Consider the following 18,627-nt stretch of genomic DNA (forward strand, 5'->3'; position numbering starts at 1 on the left):
ATTACATGTATGGGTCAATGAAAGTTTCAGGCATTACGCTGGCCTGCCCTGTTACCTGGCAGGATGCACTCAGGCAGCACTCTGGCCAGCCCAGAGTTTCGTGAGAACCACACATGTGCAAAGGATCCTTTTAAAGGACTGACTCCTGCATGCTTACGCTCTCTTTTATTCTTACTCTTTTACTCTTACTCTCATCATCTCATCCTCTCTTACTCTCGTCTCTCTCTCTCACTCTCCTCTTTCTCTCCATCTCATCCTCTCTCATCCTCTCTCTCTCCCTCTCTCTCTCCCTCTCTCCCTCCCTCCCTCTCTCTCTCTCTCTCTCTCTCTCATCCTCTCTCTCTCTCTCTCTCTCTCTCTCTCTCACATGTTTGTCTCACCCACCCTTTTTGGTCTCGCTATAATGAACTATGGTTAACACGCTCTCCATGGCTCCTGCTCCGTCCATTGGGCCGGTCCTTATTCCATATTTAACAACAGTCACCATCTCTAGTTTTTTCTTTTCTTTCCCTATAGGACTGAGGATTAAATCCAGGGCTTTGTGTTGGGGAAGTTAAAGCAAGCACTTAAAAAAAAAACTTTATTTCGAATGCACGTGAGTCAAGTTTTAATATACTGTCTGGGTGGAAATTTTTTTCTTTTATTTTGAGCTCGACAGTGGTGGCGGCGCACGCCTTTAATCCCAGAACACGGGAGGCAGAGGCAGGTGGATCTCTGAGTTCCAAGTCAGCCTGGTCTACAGAGTGAGTTCCAGGACAGCCATAGCTACACAAAGAAACTCTATTCCCACCCCCCCAAAAAATACTTTTGTTGAGACAGGGCCTCACTACATTGTTCAGCCTTCCCCAACAGGAGCCATGCCAGTTATTGCCAGAAGCCCGGGTTCCCAGTGTCTACAGTGAGCTTCAGACCGGCACCCGGAGGCCTTGTGAGCTTCAGACCGGCACCCGGAGGCCTCGTGCTTTCTCTTACTCATCTTACTACGTCTCGAGGTGCTGGGGGTTGAATCCAGGGCCTCCCTCAGGCTGGCAGATGCTCTATCGCTGAGCCCCGCCCCCACGTAATCTGGAGGCAACCTCAGCTAGTCTTGAATATCGCTGCCACTTGTTTATTTTAGACAGGGTCTCGCTCTGTCGTCCTGGATGACCTGGAGCTCACACAGATCCTCCTGCCTCTGGGATTAAAGATGTGCACTACCAGGTCCAACTTAGTTTGTTAGGTTTCTTTTGGGGTGGGAAAGTCCTGAGGCAGGGTCTCACTATGTATCCCTGGCTGTCGTGGAACTCACTCTGTAGACCAGGCTGGCCTCAAACTCACAGAGATCCACCTGCCTCTGCCTCCATCCCACGTACTGGGGTTAAAGACACTAACACCCAGCAGTTAATACTGCTTTCTTTACGACAGGCTAGGCTCAAACTCACTATGTAGCTGAGGATGGCTTTGAACTCCTGACCCATCCACCTCCGTTTACCAAGTGCTAGGATGCTGCTGCTGCCACGCTTAGCAAAGTTCCTTGGCAGAAAATCATCTCTCCTCCCCCTCTCTCCTGTCCCCCACCCATCTCTTCATTATTTGAGGTCACTGTGTCGCTACAATCTTCGGAGCTCGGAGGGGAGATGTGGAGCTGTCCCCACAGAGAGTGCTGTGACACCCAGCATAAGAAACAAGGGCTGCCGCTAAGTGGGGGGGATGGGGCCACGCCTTTAATCCCAGCACTCCTGAGGCCCGAGACAGGTGGGTCGGTACTGAGTCTCAGGCCAGCCTGGTCTACCCTACATAGAGAGTTTGAGGCCAGCCAGAGCTACATTGGGAGAGCCTGTCTAGAAAGATAGATGGATGGACGGATGATTGATAGATAGATAAATAGATAGGTAGATAGATAGATAGATAGATAGATGAGAGAGAGAGAGAGAGAGAGAGAGAGAGAGAGAGAGAGAGAGAGGAGAAAGATATTTATGGGGGAGAAGTTACCACAGGCATTGGGAGGAGGTGACATAAGCAGAGGGTGTTGGGTGGATAATGAATCTAACCAAATACTCCGAGCTTAGAATTTGTAGTTGTGATGATTAATGAGCGTGTGTGTGTGTGTGTGTGTGTGTGTGTGTGTGTGTGTGTGTGTGTGTCTAAAGAGTTCCAGACAACAACGTCCATGTCAGCAGTGACTTCCAGGCCAGTCAGGGAGGGTCTGTTTCTGTGGTGTCTGTAGATCAGACTCAGCCTTGAACATGCCAGGCTAGTTCTGTGCAGCTGAACCGCAGGCCACCCCTGGGTCTGGGGTGTTTTGTTTTGTTTTGTTTTGTTGAGACAGAAAGTCTGGAAATGTAGCCCAGGATGACCTGACCTCACTACCTATCTACCTCAGCCTCTGGAGCACTTGGATTACAGGCATGCTCCACCTCATACATAGTCGGTTGTTTTTTAAGTTCATTCTGGCCCTCAGCTTTTATCTTTGAAGTTTATTTATTCCAACCAAGGTTACAGGACAAAGTTCCAAGGTTCTTCGCCAAATGCTGGTCACCCTTCCCCCGCGTCACTTCAGAACTCAACACGTGCTGCTTTTCCCTGAAGGCCCGGATACCACCTCGACCAACTCCAAAAAGGCGCCATGGAAAGTGGGGCAGAGTCTATATTTGCGGGTGTCTCTGCAACAGGATTCAGCCAAAGACTGGGCAAAGCTGGATGTGAACTCTCGCCACGTAATACTCCTCATGGCCACCAGATGGCGCTGTCGGAGTAATCCGGACCGCCCTGCTTAAAGACCCCAGTTGAGCAACAGTAAGCCCTGGTTGCTCAGCAATTATTAACAGTTAAACCGCCCACGGAATTCAAATCTTAGGTGGGCCTCTTTTCATCCTGAAATTTAGAGTTCGTTTCACAACCTTTCCAGTCTTCTGCCCCTGTACGGGCTGTCTGTCAGACTACCTCATACGAATCATCTGGGGCGGCCACTAGGAATGGGTGGTGTCCGGACTAGCTACCTGCTTAGGACGCTCAGCAGGAAACAAACACCAAAGTTCAAACTGAGTCACTGGGGCGAGTTTTAAGAGACATACTGGGTCAGGAACCCACGAAGCCGGATGAGGCACCTAAGACCAGAAAGAGGAGAGCGTTTTTACCACCCAGACCTGAAATGCAGCCATTGAAAGAACCAAGAGGCTTTACAGAGAAGACTTCACCAAAGGAGAAAGAGGCTTTTGTAAGGAGCTGGGAAAGAAATGCTATGTTGAGCAGCCGCTTCACCACCTAGAATCCCCCAGGGAGGGGCTGGGGGCGTGGCCCAGTGGTAGAGCCCCTGCCTAGAATCACCCAGTGAGGGGCTGGGGGTGTGGCCCAGTGGTAGAGCCCCTGCCTAGAATCCCCCAGGGAGGGGCTGGGGGCGTGGCCCAGTGGTAGAATGCTCCCCTAACATACCTAAAGCCCTATGCTCAGTCCCTAGCCCCACATAAACCCAGCACTGTGACACACGCAGTTATCTCAGCACTTAGAAGGTAGAGGAAAGGAGAATTTCACGATACCCTTGGCCACATAGCCAGTGAAGCCAGCCTGGGCTACAGGACACCCAGTCTTAAATTTTTTGTTCTTTTCACTATAAAGCCAAGCATGCTGGCTCATACCGTCCCCCCAGGCTTGTGTGTGTGTGTGTGTGTGTGTGTGTGTGTGTGTGTGTGTGTGTATATAATCTTTCAGACTGAGTCTCTTTTTTTGGTTTTTCGAGACAGGGTTTCTCTGTATTGTTTTGGAGGCTGTCCTGGAACTCCCTCGGTAGACCAGGCTGGCCTCAAACTCAGAGATCCACCTGCCTCTGCCTCCTGAGTGCTGGGATTAAAGGCATGCACCACCAACGCCCGGCTTCAGACTGAGTTTTAATATCCAAGAAATGACATTCTTCAGGGCTCAAGTGTGTGATCCTACCCTAAGACAGAGATAACAGACAGGGCTGCCAAGTTTGGGGGATGAAGGAAGGCTGTAGGAGAAGGCCTCCCACTGGCAAATGAGCCAGACTGGTCCACCGTGGACTCTCAAAGCCCGGCACACCGTCATTCTGATGTACAGGTTCAGAAGGACTGACCCGGGACAGTCTGGGGGGCTTTTGACTTCTGTGCTTTACATCTCTAGAAACAGAATCCCGGGGTCCTCCCTCCTGGGTGGTTTTGCCTTGCTTCTTCACGGCCCACGATGCCAGCTGAGGCTGTCAGTCAACGAAGCCAAGCTGACGGGGTGGGAGCAGGTTGCTCTGCCATTTCCTAGGTCTCTGAGCTGCACGTCGAGTCGAGGGCTGATCACGCCACACTTGTTCAACCTGCCTGTGAGGTCCACGACAATTTCCCCAGCTCTGTGGTCATCGGTGGTTTCAAGTTCACCAATGTAACCATGCTTCATCATCACAGTTTGGAACCGAACGATGACTCTGGGGCGGGGCCTGATGAGGACCTGGCGTTTGCCTCTCTTCTGCAGTTAAGAGGACAGGACCTGGTTCAGTTCCCAGCACCCACGCCATGACTCACAGCTACCATCTGCAACCCCAGCCCTGGGTGATCTGATGCCTCTCCTGGGCTCTTTGGGTTCCTACACACACACACACACACACACACACACACACACACACACACACACACACACTTGGTTTTTTGAGACAAGAGTTTCTTTATGGGGGCTGGAGAGATGGCTCACAGGTTAAGAGCACTGACTGCTCTTCCAGAGGTCCTGAGTTCAATTCCCAGCAACCACATGGCAGCTCACAACCATCTACAATTCAATCTGGTGCATGTCCTCTTCTGGCATGTAGACAAACTGTATCTGTAATAAATAAATAAATCTTTTTTTAAAAAAGAGTTTCTTTATGTAAAAATCTTAGCTGTCCTGGAACTTGATCTGTAGACCAGGCTGGCCTTGAATTCACAGAGATCCACCTGCCTCTGCCTCCCAAGTGCCAGGTTTAAGGCGTATGCCACCACCACCCAGCTGCATTTTTTTTAATTTTTAAATAAATGTTGTGAGAGTTTACTTAGCCAAGGAATTTGGGCTGAGTTATCTAGATGAGAGGAGAGAAGGGGGCGGGGGATTTCTTTGGGACTTTTCCATGGAAGTCACAGCTACTTGCATGTGTGGCATGAACTAGCATCTAGGACAAGATACCAGCTGTCATGTCCCTGTTCTGGAGAAAGTCAGTCAGAACAAAAGCCCCAGGAAGGAAACGATGCCCTCACTCCTCAGGAATGGCTTGATGAAGAGGGCCAGCGCCCAGGCGTCTGGATTCTTTTATTGATCGCTGGGCAGACTCTCCTGGAAATGCTCTGCGACTGCCCAACCCTGAGCTGTGTAACGTGGACATCACAGTCCAGAACTGCCCTCGGGGGACACAAAGTCCAAGTGGCAGAAATGGGTCCAGGCTCCGAGACAGTGACAATTACGGAGGAGTACCACGGGAGGCACCTGACCCGGGTTTGCAGATCAGGGAAGGTTGTCTGATGAAGAAGGCACCTGAACTGAGTCCTGAGAGAACCAGAACCGTGTCAGCAAGTAGAGGGAGGAGGGGACAGGGGAAGAGCAGGGGGAACTACGGGGGACAGCAGGGGAACCGCATGAGCCAAGGTCTGGAAGCCAGCAGGTGGTTGGGTGAGTTAAAACACCTGCGAAAGGAACGTAAATGTAAGCCCAGGGCGGAGAGGGCCTAACGACAAATGTGACGCCATGGGCAAGGTAAGGAGGGACAGCCTCCAGGACCCCAGTGGGAAGCCACAAGAGGGTTACAGGCACTGGGAGACTCACCAGATTTGCAAAGGCGTCCAGCTGTACGGCGAGTGAAGGGATGGAGGGTGTCAGACAGGACAGACTTGTGCTGCGCTTCTATGACAAACAGGCCCAGAATCCGGAGCCCTAAAAGCACTAATTAATATTTGGGCTGCAGAGATGGCTTAGCAGTCAGCACTGGCTGCTCTTCCAGAGGACCCAGGTTCAGTTTTCCACACCCTCATTCGGTGGCTCTCAAACTCCTGTAACTCCGGCTCCAGGGAATCCAACACCCTTTTCTGACTATGGCAGGTGACACACACACAATTAAAATTTTTTACATGTTCTTAACTTTTATGACTTTTTTTGTTTGTCTTTGTTTGGTTTGGTTTTTCGAGACAGGGTTTCTCTGTATTGTTTTGGAGGCTGTCCTGGAATTCCCTCTGTAGACCAGGCTGGCCTCGAACTCATGGAGATCCACCTGCCTCTGCCTCCCGAGTGCTGGGATCAAAGGCGTGCGCCACCAACGCCCGGCTCTTCAAGGCTTCTTTTCGATAGTGTCTGCAATCTTGATCCCCAGCTGGACAGACCTCCACCGCTGGAAGTCTGCAAGCTTCCAGAGTGGGAACCATTACACACACTGTCCTGTAAAGGGTATCCACGCTACAGCACAGCCCCAGAGAGGCTGGGTAACAAGGAGAGCAGGGTGGGGCCTGTGGATCTCTCTGGGAAGGGGAAATAGATTTTACGGGTGACAGGGGGCAGGTGGAGATGCGAACAGGAGTGACCAAGCTGGCAGGGGTAGCAGTGGCGGAGGGAGAAGGTACTGGGAGAGATGGCTGGAATTGGGGGATGGAGGAGATTTGATCGGAAGCCCAGTGCAGCGGAACCCCCCCCGCCTGGAGTGTAGGAGAGTGACCCCAGCGAAGCCTCCTAGTTACGGGAAATAGGGAGCCCAGACTGGCCATCTTCTATAGCCAAACGAGGCTCCTAACAGTGGGGCTGGGACATCAACCCAGCCACAAAACCTTTGACCTACGACCTGCCTGCCTGCAGGACCGGAGCCACGGTAGCCCAGAACTTGTGGGAGTGGCCAACCGTGAGTCAAACTTGGGGTCCAGCCACGAGAGGGAGCCCGTGTCCGACACTGCCTTCAGGGCCAGGAACCAGAGGCGGGAGGGACAGCCAGAAACCAGGATAGAAGTGAACATGACCCAACCTATGGGGCCCTGGGCAGCGGATCAGTGTCTGTCCCTGGAATACAAACAGACATCATGTGTCCATAGCACAAAGAGGGATGCTCTCTCAGCCTGGACTCTAAGGGCAGTGCCTGGACCCAGCCCTGAGTGAAATGACAGACTCTAGATATCCCCTATGTGGAAGGAAGTGGGGATAGGGTGGGAGGCTGGGGAGATGGTGGGAGGGTACGGGAGGAGGGGAGGGAGAGGGAACTGGGATTGACATGTGAAGCAAGCTATTTAAAATTAAAATAATAAATTTTTTTAAAAAAAGAAATAGCTTGGCTGTAGAAGTAATCCATTTTCACTGTAGAAAATTTGGAAAACATAGAGGATGACCATGAAGGAAATAAATTATAACTTCTTAAAAAAAAGAAGTAAACATGACCAACAAAAAAAAGTCAATTAATTATTCCTAACGATATTCTGCTACAATCACAGGTTGGCGCCCAGCCCAACTGTCATCAAAGAGGCAGATGCTGAGACCCACAGCCAAACACGAGGCAGAGCCAGGGAAACCCCAAAGAAGAGGGGGAGGAAGGGTTGTAGGAGCCAAGGGGTTGAGGACACCAGGAGAGCACCACCCACAGAATCAAGTAAGCAGGACCCGTAGGGCTCACAGAAACTGGAGAGACAACACAGACCCTGTGTGTGTCTGCGCTGGTCCTCTGCATACGGTATGGTTGTGTAGTGTTCCTGTGGGACCCCAACGGCGGGGGAGGGAGACTGTCTCTGACTCTTTTGACGGTGCTCAGGACCCTTTTCCACCTTCTAGTTCCCCACATCCAGCCGTGATATGAGGGTCTGTGCCCAGTCTTGCTGTATCTTTTTAGACCTTGCTCTGTGGATACCCGGGGGAGGCCTGGCTTCTGTTGTGGTGGTTGCTTTGGTTTTGGGCAGGGACAGAAAAGGAATGGATCTGGGGCAAAGGGGGGTTGGGGGAGGGGCTGGGAGGAGTAAAGGGAGGGAAAACTGCAGTCAGGATGTAATGTATGAGAGAAGATTAAAGGTTTAAGAAAAAGTCATTTTTCACCTGGCGGTGATGGCTCACGCCTTTAATCCCAGCACTCGGGAGGCAGAGGCAGGCGGATCTCTGTGAGTTCGAGGCTGGGCTGGACCGACAGCCTCCAAAACAATACAGAGAAACCCTGTCTCATGAAAACCAAAAAAAAGAAAAAGTCATTTTTAAATCAAGATTTCTCCAGACACACACACACACACACACACACACACACACACACACACACACATATATATATATAGAGAGAGAGAGAGAGAGAGATTTTGTTGTTGATATTTTTGTTTGTTATATGACTTTAGTCGTGGTTCATTTTGGGTGGCACTATTGGGACTTTGGCCTAGGGTCCCAGGCATGCTTTAGGGGAGTTCTGTTACTTAGCTACACCCCAGGATCTTTTTTTTATTTTTCATTTTGAGACAGAGTTTCACTACGTACCCTAGACAGAACTCAAAACCGTGATCCTCTCGGGCGAGACTCCCAAGAAGATAGATCGCAGCTGTGTGCCCCCACGGCCTTCGATACTGTTGGGATTGTTTGTTTGTTCGTTTGTTTTACATTTGCTATGTGAATATGCCCCCAACAAATTAGCCAGTCTCCTGATATTTACCCTATTCCTAAGGTTTATTTGAGCGGTGGGTGCTGCTCCTGGGGATTGAAATATATATATATATATATATATATATATATATATATATATATATGTGTGTGTGTGTGTGTGTGTGTGTGTGTGTGTGTGTGTGTTCAAGTATTTGTGTGTGTGTAAGTAGAGGCGCACACGGAGGCCAGAGGTCAGTCAGCAATGGGCTTCAAATGACATCCACCTAAAGAAAAAGAAATTCACTGTGTAGCTCTAGCTGTCCTGGAGCTCACCATGTAGACCAGGCTGCCCTGGGGATCATAGGAGGCCCACCTTTCTCTGCCTTCCTAGGGATGATACAGGACCTCACACCCAGTCCCGCCTTGCTTTTGAGACGTGGCCCCGTACTGGCACCTGGGATGTGCGGACAAAGCTTGGCACCGGGTGAGCAAGTCCCAGGGACCCACCTGTCCCCACCCCCCTCCAGGACTGGAATTGCAATCACAACACTACAGCCACATCTGCTTCTTCTGCAGCTTCTAAGGACCTGAGCTCCGGTCCTCACGCACAGTGAATCATCTTCCTGACCGCCACCTCCACGCCAATGCCTGAACTTTGTTTCTTTGTGTGTTAGTTTTGATGTTACAGAATATTTCGGTTTCTGCCCTGGAACCAGCCTCATGCCAGCCACACGAGTCAATCAAGACCTTCCAGACAAATCCTTTGCCGTGGGTAAGGACATGCAGGGCTCCTCAGCTGGCTCAGCAGGGGGAAGGCACTTGCTTGAAAGCTTGACAAGCCAAGTCCAAGCCCTGAGACCTATTCAAAGGTGGAAAGAGAGAAAATAACCCCACAAAAATGTCCTTTGACCTCCACATTCCGGCACAAGCACGGTTCCCACACACACGTGTACAAGCACATACACATTAATGAATTTTTCTGCCGGGTGTTGGTGGCGCACGCCTTTAATCCCAGCACTCGGGAGGCAGAGGCAGACAGATCTCTGTGAGTTCGAGGCCAGCCTCCAAAACAATACAGAGAACCCTGCCCCCCCCAAAAAAATTCCTTTTTTTCCCAAGATTTATTTTCAAGTGCATTGGTGTTTTGCCTGCCTGCATGTCAGTGTGAGGGTGTCAGATTCCCAGAACTGGAGTTACAGACAGCTGTGAGCCACCATGCGGGTGCTGGGAATTGAGCCCGGGGCTTTGGGAAGAGGCGCCAGTGCTCATAACCTCTGAGCCATCTTCCAAGCTCCCTCACACGAACAATTGTTAATACGTGACATGCATTTATCATTTTGGAAGATGTGTGTGGACAGAGAAATGGCTTGAATTATTGATCTTACACACCATCTCGGTTCAATTCCCAACAGCCATGCGGTGGCTCAAAACCCTCCAGAACTCCAGTTCTAGGGAATTTGATGCCTTCTTCTGACCTCCAAGGACACCAGGCACTGTGTAGGATGCACAGCATACGTGTAGGCAAAACACTCAGACACATGAAATAAAATAAATGAATCTTTAAAAAGTTTTAAATCTTAAGAAAAAAGACATGCAGCTACATCCCAGCTTCCCTGCCCCAGGCAATTGATTGACAGCCCAGCCCTCAAAGGGCTCAGCTCGTGTGTGTGTGTGTGTGTGTGTGTGCATTTGTGTATACATGTGTGTGCTCATGTCTGTGCATATGTGTGCCTGTGTGTATGCATGTGTAAGCTCGTGTATGTGCTTGTGTGTGTATCTGTGTGCTTGTGTGTGCATCTGTGTGCTTGTGTGTCTGTGTGTATGCATGTATGTGCATTTGTGCATGCACTTGTGCATTCATGTATGATCTCATGTGTGTGATGTGTGTGCATGTGTGTGCTTGTGTGTGCATGTATGCCTGTGTGCATGCATGTGTGATTTCATGTGTGAGCTCATGTGTGTGTGCATGTGTGTTCTTGTTTGTGCATCTGTGTGCTTGTGTGTGCATCTGTGTGCTTGTGTGCATGTGTGTGCTCATGTCTGTGCATGTGTGAGCTCATGTGTGTGTGCATGTGTGTGCTCATGTCTGTGCATGTGTGAGCTCATGTGTGTGTGCATGTGTGTACATGTGTGTGCTTGTGTGTGCATTGGTGTGTGCGTGCACATGGGAGTGCAGGAGTACAAGCATGTGTGGCTGTGTTGCATGTTTTCCAGCAAGGAGATACTCATGATTGGTTACATAATTAACATAAAATAATCCTTCATTAAGGTCGCACCAGGGAAAGAACCAGCGAGGCCAGTTCAAGCAGAGCCACCTCCCTTGTCACACCTGCCTTGTCACACCCGCCTTGTCACACCCGCCATGTCCCTGGTAAGCCTGCCTGCTGTTGAAATCTGTCCCTCATGCCAGACCTCATAGCGTGGGAGAAACACAGGGAAGATTCACTGTCAGCCTTTCTCCATGACTAAAGATGACTCTCCTTCCTTCTGCTCCGATCTCTCCAATAAAAATGTACTTTTGAGATGACATCTCACCGTTTCACCTAGTTAGGCCCTTGACCTCTTGGCAGTCTTCCAGCCTCAGTCTCAAAAATTCTGGGATTGCATGCATAAACACTGATGCATTGTTTATTCAGTAAATTGGTTTTCTTTTGTGGTGTTGGGAATGAAACCCCAAGTCTTGTGATATGCAGGGCCACAGCCCCCAGCCCCTCACTGGGGGATTCTAGGCAGGGGCTCTACCACTGAGCCACACCCCCAGCCCCTCACTGGAGGATTCTAGGCAGGGGCTCTACCACTGAGCCACACCCCCAGCCCCTCACTGTGGCATTCTAGGCAGGGGCTTTATCACTGAGCCACACCCCAAGCCCCTCACTGGGGGATTCTAGGCAGGGGTTCCACCACCCAACTACATCCTCAGCCTATACTGTAGGCAAACACTCTGCCCACTAAGCTATATCATATTCTGGAAATTTCTGACTCGCTAGCTTGACACTCAGATCCTCCTGTGTGTTTCATAAGCCAGCAATGTGTGTGTTGCCTGGGAGATATAAGCAAAGAAAACAGAAGATACAGGCTAGAACCAACAGTTGATGCCCATCACTACACGCTCTGCCCATGCTCCTGTCCCACAGGACTAGCACTCATGTTCGTGCTAGCCTTGGGAAGCCCACGTGATTACAAAGAGGAGACAGTGGGCACACAGAGATTACACACATGTGATTACACACATGTGATTAAAAGAGGAGACAGTGGGCACACAGAGATTACACACATGTGATTACACACGTGATTAAAAGGAGACAGTGGGCACACAGAGATTACACACATGTGATCACACACATGTGATTACACACATGTGATTACACACATGTGATTAAAAGAGGAGACAGTGGGCACACAGAGATTACACACATGTGATCACACACATGTGATTACACACATGTGATTAAAAGAGGAGACAGTGGGCACACAGAGATTACACACATGTGATTACACACATGTGATTAAAAGAGGAGACAGTGGGCACACAGAGATGAAGTCAGCTGCCCAGTCCACCTAGGCAGTAAAAACAGGATGCAACTGCTTGCCCATCTTCTTCCTGATCTAATGCAAGCCTAGGACAGACACGGATTCCAGCATTAATAATGCAACTCTCACCCCACCCACCGGGAAGTTTATCCAGTCATTCATCGAGGCAATTAGGATTACAGTTCACTGACAACGGAATCTATCCTAATGATAGGGCCTATGTGGGTGGGGCCTAGGAAAAAATAACTTTCCTGTGAGGGTTGAGGAAATGTCCAAAAATGGCCAAAGATAATGGTTGGATAGATAGATCAGTGGTTAAGAGCACATATTACTCTTACTGAGGACCTGAGTTCAAATCCAGCACCCACATTGGGTGGCTCACAACCACCTGTCATTCCAGCACCAGGGAGTTCTAATACACATACACATACATGCACATACAACACACACATACACATACATGCACACACAAATAAAAATAAAACTTTTTTTAATCAACAGCAATGCTATCCATGATGGTGCACACCTTTATTCCCAGCATTCAAGAGGCAGAGGCAGGCAGACCTCTGTGGGTTCAAGGCCAGCCAGGTTTACAGAGCGACTTCCAGGACAGCCACCAAAACCACAAGGGTTTCTGGGCGCTGGTGGAGCACACCTTCAATCCCAGTACTCGGGAAGAAAGGCAGGTGGATTTCTGTGAGTTTGAAGCCAGCATGGTCTACAGAGCGAGTTCCAGGACAGGCTCCAAAGCCACACAGAGAAGCCCTGTCTCAAAAAAACAAAAACAAACAAACAAAAAAAACCCACAAAAATTGATGTGTGGAACCCGTGCCAGACTCTGTGGAAATTACAGGAATATAATTGAGCACTGGGAGCACCCTGCATTGGTTTAGATGATTTATGAGATCTTATCTTCATGCCTGTATTATGCGGTATGCACCGTTCTTCAGGTGAGGCAATACTGAAAACCAAAAACACCATTTAACATGCTCCAACTCATTCAGCAAGGAAGTAACGGGAGAGATTCAAACAGGGTATTTGAAAGAAAGAAATGAGGCACAGTGATGAACACCAGTGTCCCCAGCCCTTGGGGAGTGGGAGCCAGAGGATTGGGAGTCCCATAGGTACTTTGTGGGTTCAAGGCCAACCTGGGTTACATTATGCTCTGTCTTTCAAAAAAAGTACAAAGAATGCATATATACCTCTCAAAACATGCAAGTCTGAACCAGGAGGATCTTGTGTTCAAGGTCAACCTGGGCTACATAGCAAGGCTTTCTATAAATAAGTTATTAATGTCTATCCCTCATCAGTTCTCTAATATTATGTTTTTTATTCTGAATAGCATGAAAGTTATTGGCACACTGCTCCTTTAGCCCTAAATATCTGTATCTTAAATGCACATTATGCACACACAGAAATTAATAACTGAGCACACATGAACTCAAGTGTGGATTGTTGAGGGTTTTTAAAGATTTATTCATTTACCTAATTTTGTATGACTGCTTTGCATGTCTCGTGCCTGCAGAAGTCAAGAGAGGGCCTTGGACCTCCCGAAACTGGAGTCATGGAGGGTTGTGAGCTGCCTGATGTGGGTGCTGGTGTCAAACCCAGGTCCTTTGCAAGACCAGTTAGCGCTCTCAGCCACTGAGCCGTCGCTCCAGCCCCTCTGCGTTATGGAATACGCGTTTTGTACACTCTGAAGATGTGTCTTTGCCAAGGCACCTTCTGATTTGTTTCATAAAAGAGCTGACTGGCCAACAGCTAGGCAGGAAGAGGTTAGGCAGGAGAGTCAAGCTAAGAGGACTCTGGAAAGAAAGGCTGAATCATGGGAGTGGCAGGAAGACCCGGAGAGAAGCAAGATGAACATGCCGAGCTAGAAAAAAAAAAGATACCGCCATGAGGTAGAGCGTAGATTGTAAGAGCTAGCTAGTAACACGCCCAAGCTCTTGGCAGAGCATTTATAACTACCAACAAGGTTCTGTGTGGTTATTTGAGAACCAGCTGGCAGGACAGAGCTGATCAGTGGTCCCAATGAGGAACTCTACCTACAAATGGGGTCCCACTCTGTTTACACCTGTGCTGAGATTTCTTTTTACTTTACTTATGGTAATATCGTGTGTGTGAGGCACTGAGTGCAAGCCCCAGCCCCGCCCCACACCCCACATCCCCAAAACAGTTTTGCAAGTGTCTCAGTCAGCTCGACTTAGGACTCCCATCCCTCCCTGCACCTTGAGGGCTTGTCTGCTGTTTCCATGTGATGACAGTCAAGTTCCGTGTGTCTTCTCTGCCCAGCTTAACCCGTGTGACGTCTGTTTGTTCCATGGCTCCCCGTGTTTCTGATTACTTGGCTCAGGTGGCGTTGGCCGTGTTCTCTCTTACGTCACTGTTTCCATCTGCGGTATTTATAAGTGTTGGTCTAACTGGAGCCTGTGGGCGTAGCCTGTGCCTCAGCCGAGGGCGTCTGTTAGCGGTTTTTGACTGAACCAGTGATTGCTCTGATGAGGGCTGTTCTGTCATGTTTTGACTTTATCTATACTTCTTTCAGATTTCTTTCTTTTTTCCTCTTAGTTTGCTTGCTGGTTGTTTTGTTTTGTTGTTTTGAGACAGGGTTTCTCTGTGTAGCCCTAGCTGTCCTAGAACTCACTCTGTGGACCAGGCTGGCCTCAAATTCACAGAGATCCAGCTGCCTCTGCCTCCCAAACCCTGGTATTAAAGGCGTGTGCCACCAGTGCCTGGCTGGTCAGATTTTTTTAAATGGTGTGTGTGTGTGTGTTATAAATGCATGCACACGTTTGTGTTCATGTGTGTAGGTGTGTATGTGTGAGCTTGTAAATGTGTACAGGAAGTTTGGTGGACAACGCTCAACCTGGACTTCTTTCTCCGTTCTCTCTCTCTTTTTCTTTGAGACAGGGTCTCTCCCTGAACCTGGTGCTCACTGCCTGGCAAGGCCAGCCAGCAGCCAGCTCAGGAATCCTCCAGTCTCTGCCTCCCCTCTTACGGGGTACACCACAGCCAGCCTTTACCTGGGTACTTGGGACCCAAACTCAAGCCCTCATGCCCCAACTGAACAACCTCAGAGCCCCTTGCTTTTCTGTTCTCTGAGAATCATCTCCCTATGTCCCTCAGACTGGCCTTGAATTGTCAGTCTTGCTGACGCAGCCTCCCAAGAGCTGAACTGTTAGCTGTGTGCCACCATGTCTGCCTGGATAGTTCTGCAGTTTTCATTAGTCAACTGTGGATCACAAAAAAGAACTTTCTGCCGGGCGGTGCTGGCGCAGGCCTTTGATCCCAGCATTTGGGAGGCAGAGGCAGAAGGATCTCTGAGAGTTCGAGACCAACCTGGTCTACAGAATGAGTTCCAGGACAACCAGGGCTACACAGAGAAACCCCATCTTGAAAAACCAAAATAGAAAAGAAAAAAGCAAGAACTTTCTTTTCTGCTTTTTTTTCTAGCCCAGGCTATCATCCAACTCACTATATAGCCAAGGTAGGCCAAAAAATTTCTGACTGTCCTGCCTTCCACTGCCAAATGCATTGCAGGCATGAACCAACTCACCCAGTTTTATGAAGTGCTGGGGTTCAAAGCCAAGACTCCCTGCATACTAAGATGTGTAGTGGGCCAGGCGGCGGTGGTGCACACCTTTACTCTGGAGGCAGAGGCAGGTGGATCTCTGTGAGTTCAAGGCCAGCCTGGTCTACAAGAGTGAGTTCCAGGACAGCCTCCAAAGCCACAGAGAAACCCCGCCTCAAAAAAACAAACAAAAAAGACATGTAATGCTACGTTATTTATGACTTATTAAAGCTTGATGGAGGATTCAGAAAGCAAAGTCAGCCTCAAGTTATAGAGATCAGGCAGTGGTGATACACACCTTTAATCCCAGCAGCCAGAAGCTAGGAGGTGGTGGTACACACCTTTAATCCTAGGACTCAGGATTAAGAGACAGACGGATCTCTGTGAGTCTCAGTCCACCCAGATCCACACAAGAGTGAATCAGTCTAAAAGAGAGTTACAGATCACACCTTTAATCCCAACATGAGGGAAGTATGTAAGACAGAAGCAAGGTCTCAGAGAGGCGTTCATTCTCCAGCCACACCAAGGAGAGGCAGCAGTCAGAGACTCGGTGAAGAGCTCGTGTGTGGATCAGCCCTGTCAGCCTGAGCTAGCGGTGAGTGCTAGTGGCCGGCTGCTTTGCTTTCCTGATATTCAGCTTGAAGCTTGAACCCCAATATCAGTACCTGGGTCATTTATTTATTCGTGCTACAAAGGCAAGCATTCTATAAAGTCACCCCCCCCCCCGCCAATTTTCATGTCTTTTTATTTATTGGGGTTGTTGTTTGTTTGTTTGTGTTTGTTTGTTTTGAGACAGGGTCTTAAGTAGCCCAAACTGGCCATGAATGTTTGATCCTCCTGCCTCCACCTCTGAGGCTCATCCTAGTCCCAATGTCCTGGTTTGCTTATCTGTTACTGGGATAAAACACTGACCAAGAGAAACTTGAGGGAGACAAGGGTTTATTCGACTCATACTTCCAAGTTGTCGTCTTACACTGAGGGGAGACAGGGCAGGAAGCTGGAGACGGGAACTGAACAGAGGCCATGGAGGGGCCGCTCACCGGCCCTCACTCTCTGTGTCTTGGTCCGCTATCTTTCTTACACAGCTCAGGTCCGCCTCCCTGGGGATGCTGCTGCCCACTGTGGGCTGGGCCCTCCCACATCAACCAGAAATCAAGCCAGAGCGACGGAGGCCGCACCGCAGCTGAAACTCCGTCTTCACAGACCTGTCCAGGCTGACACAAACTACAACATCTGGCTCAGTGTTTATATGTTTGTATCGTGTTGGCTTACATTTCCCAATATGGACTCTTATGCCTTCTAATACAAGCCTGCGTTTTTTTCCATGTGGATTACTTTTAGTTTGTTTAGTGTTTACTTGGTGGGTTATAGTCCTTTATTTATGGTTATTTAATTTGAAGCTTCTACTTGTGCTGGATTTGGTCACAGTGACCTCTCTAAGACACGCCCCTTGTCCTTCGGCACCCACCCTACCCCCTCTTTGAGTATTCTCCAATCTTCTCTCTGTGTGGGCATACGCACACACATGCGCCGTCACCTGCCCCCCTCGAGCACTGCTCACCTCGTTACTTAAGATTTTGTTGGGAGCCGTGCAGGCCAGTTTTGAGCCAGTACGTGAGTGCTTGTCCAACAGGTCTCCAGATGAGGCAAAGGCCCGCAGGGACAGTCCCACTTTGCAAGGACCGCAGACTTCGGGACAGCATGGAATACTGCCGGGACCCCACCGCCTGCATGTTCTCCTCTTGTTATACTAATGATTCTCTTGGCAGTTTTAGTGTCATTTTATCAGTCATACATGGGACAGATGTGATCATTCCTGGAAAGCCCAATTCTTCTTGAATATTTTCCCCTAAAATTATTTGGAGCTGATGCTTCTTGGGTTTCTTGTCCAGCAATGCCAGCTGTCACTCCCGACCCTAGGAGCTGTCCTAATTCGGTGCTGACAGGATGGCAGCAGATCACCCCTATTTCTATAAATATGTTTTGAAAGGGATTGTTATCCTTGAGAATGTGTGCCTGTGTTTATCACCTTTTCGTTTTGTAAAGACAGGATGTGACTGGTTCAATATTTGGCCAAGCTAGTGAGATGGTAAGCGTTGTTTTTTGTTTACAGGTGCTTTAATCCAAAATTTGGGAAAAATAAAACCATATTTGACATATTTGGTTTTTCCAGAGGCTAATGCTGGAGGATGGGCTGGGAAAAACTTGTTCGTTAGTATGGAAAAACATGCATGCTTTTGATGTATAAACAAACATGGCTTGAGCTATTTGGGGCCAGTCACTTGTGTGAAACTCCTCTGGTGGTTGGACAGCTCATTTCTTTGAGCTAATGCCTCTTCCCTGTCTCAGCACCTGAACACAGACTGTGACAGGACCTCGGCAAGAATTACTTATTTTTATGTGTGTGAGTATTTTACCTGCATGGGTCATGTGCACCACGGGTGCAGTTCCTATGGAGGCCAGAAGAGGGCATTAGATACGATAAACGGTGTTATTGAAGCATGGGAGCAGCCACCTGGGTGTTGGGAACCCAACCGGATCCTCAGCAAGAGCAACAAGGACTCTTTACCTCTGAGTCATCTCTCCAGACCCCCACCTTGCTTCTTGAGACAGGACCTGCCCATTCACCTGGAACTCTCAGCTGGCTGGCTCCTTGTCCCAGGAATTCCGTCATTCCATCTCTACTCCTGAGAGCCGGGATGATAATTAGGGGGCCACCGCGCCCAGCTTTTTCTCGTGGATTCTGAGACCACACCCAGATCCTCATGCAAGCACACCCAACCCTACTGGCTGGGCCATCTCTGCAGACCTCTACTGCTTTGCTTTCCTGGTCACCTCTTCTTAAAACGAAGATGCTAAAGTGAGGTGCTGACCTGTAATCCCACCACTTTGGAGACCCGGTCCAAGGCTAGTGGCAGATGCATGGTGGGTCTTTGCCTCAAGGGTTCCAGGCTATCCTGGCCTATGAAGCAAGTTCGGGACAGCCAGGGCTACATAGC

General features: G+C 49.3%; 1 long non-coding RNA gene across 1 annotated transcript; it reads left to right on the forward strand.

The window, feature by feature from the left end:
- The first annotated feature begins 8,864 nt into the window (after nucleotides 1-8,864).
- LOC121135602 lies at nucleotides 8,865-11,048 on the forward strand. Its single transcript, XR_005872709.1, has 3 exons — nucleotides 8,865-9,010; nucleotides 9,201-9,298; nucleotides 10,796-11,048. It is a non-coding gene; the product is annotated as an uncharacterized LOC121135602 (long non-coding RNA).
- Nucleotides 11,049-18,627: the final 7,579 nt, after the last annotated feature.

This window comes from Mesocricetus auratus, unplaced genomic scaffold (genome assembly GCF_017639785.1).
Source record: "Mesocricetus auratus isolate SY011 unplaced genomic scaffold, BCM_Maur_2.0 Super-Scaffold_100038, whole genome shotgun sequence".
NCBI classification, from domain to species: domain Eukaryota; kingdom Metazoa; phylum Chordata; class Mammalia; order Rodentia; family Cricetidae; genus Mesocricetus; species Mesocricetus auratus.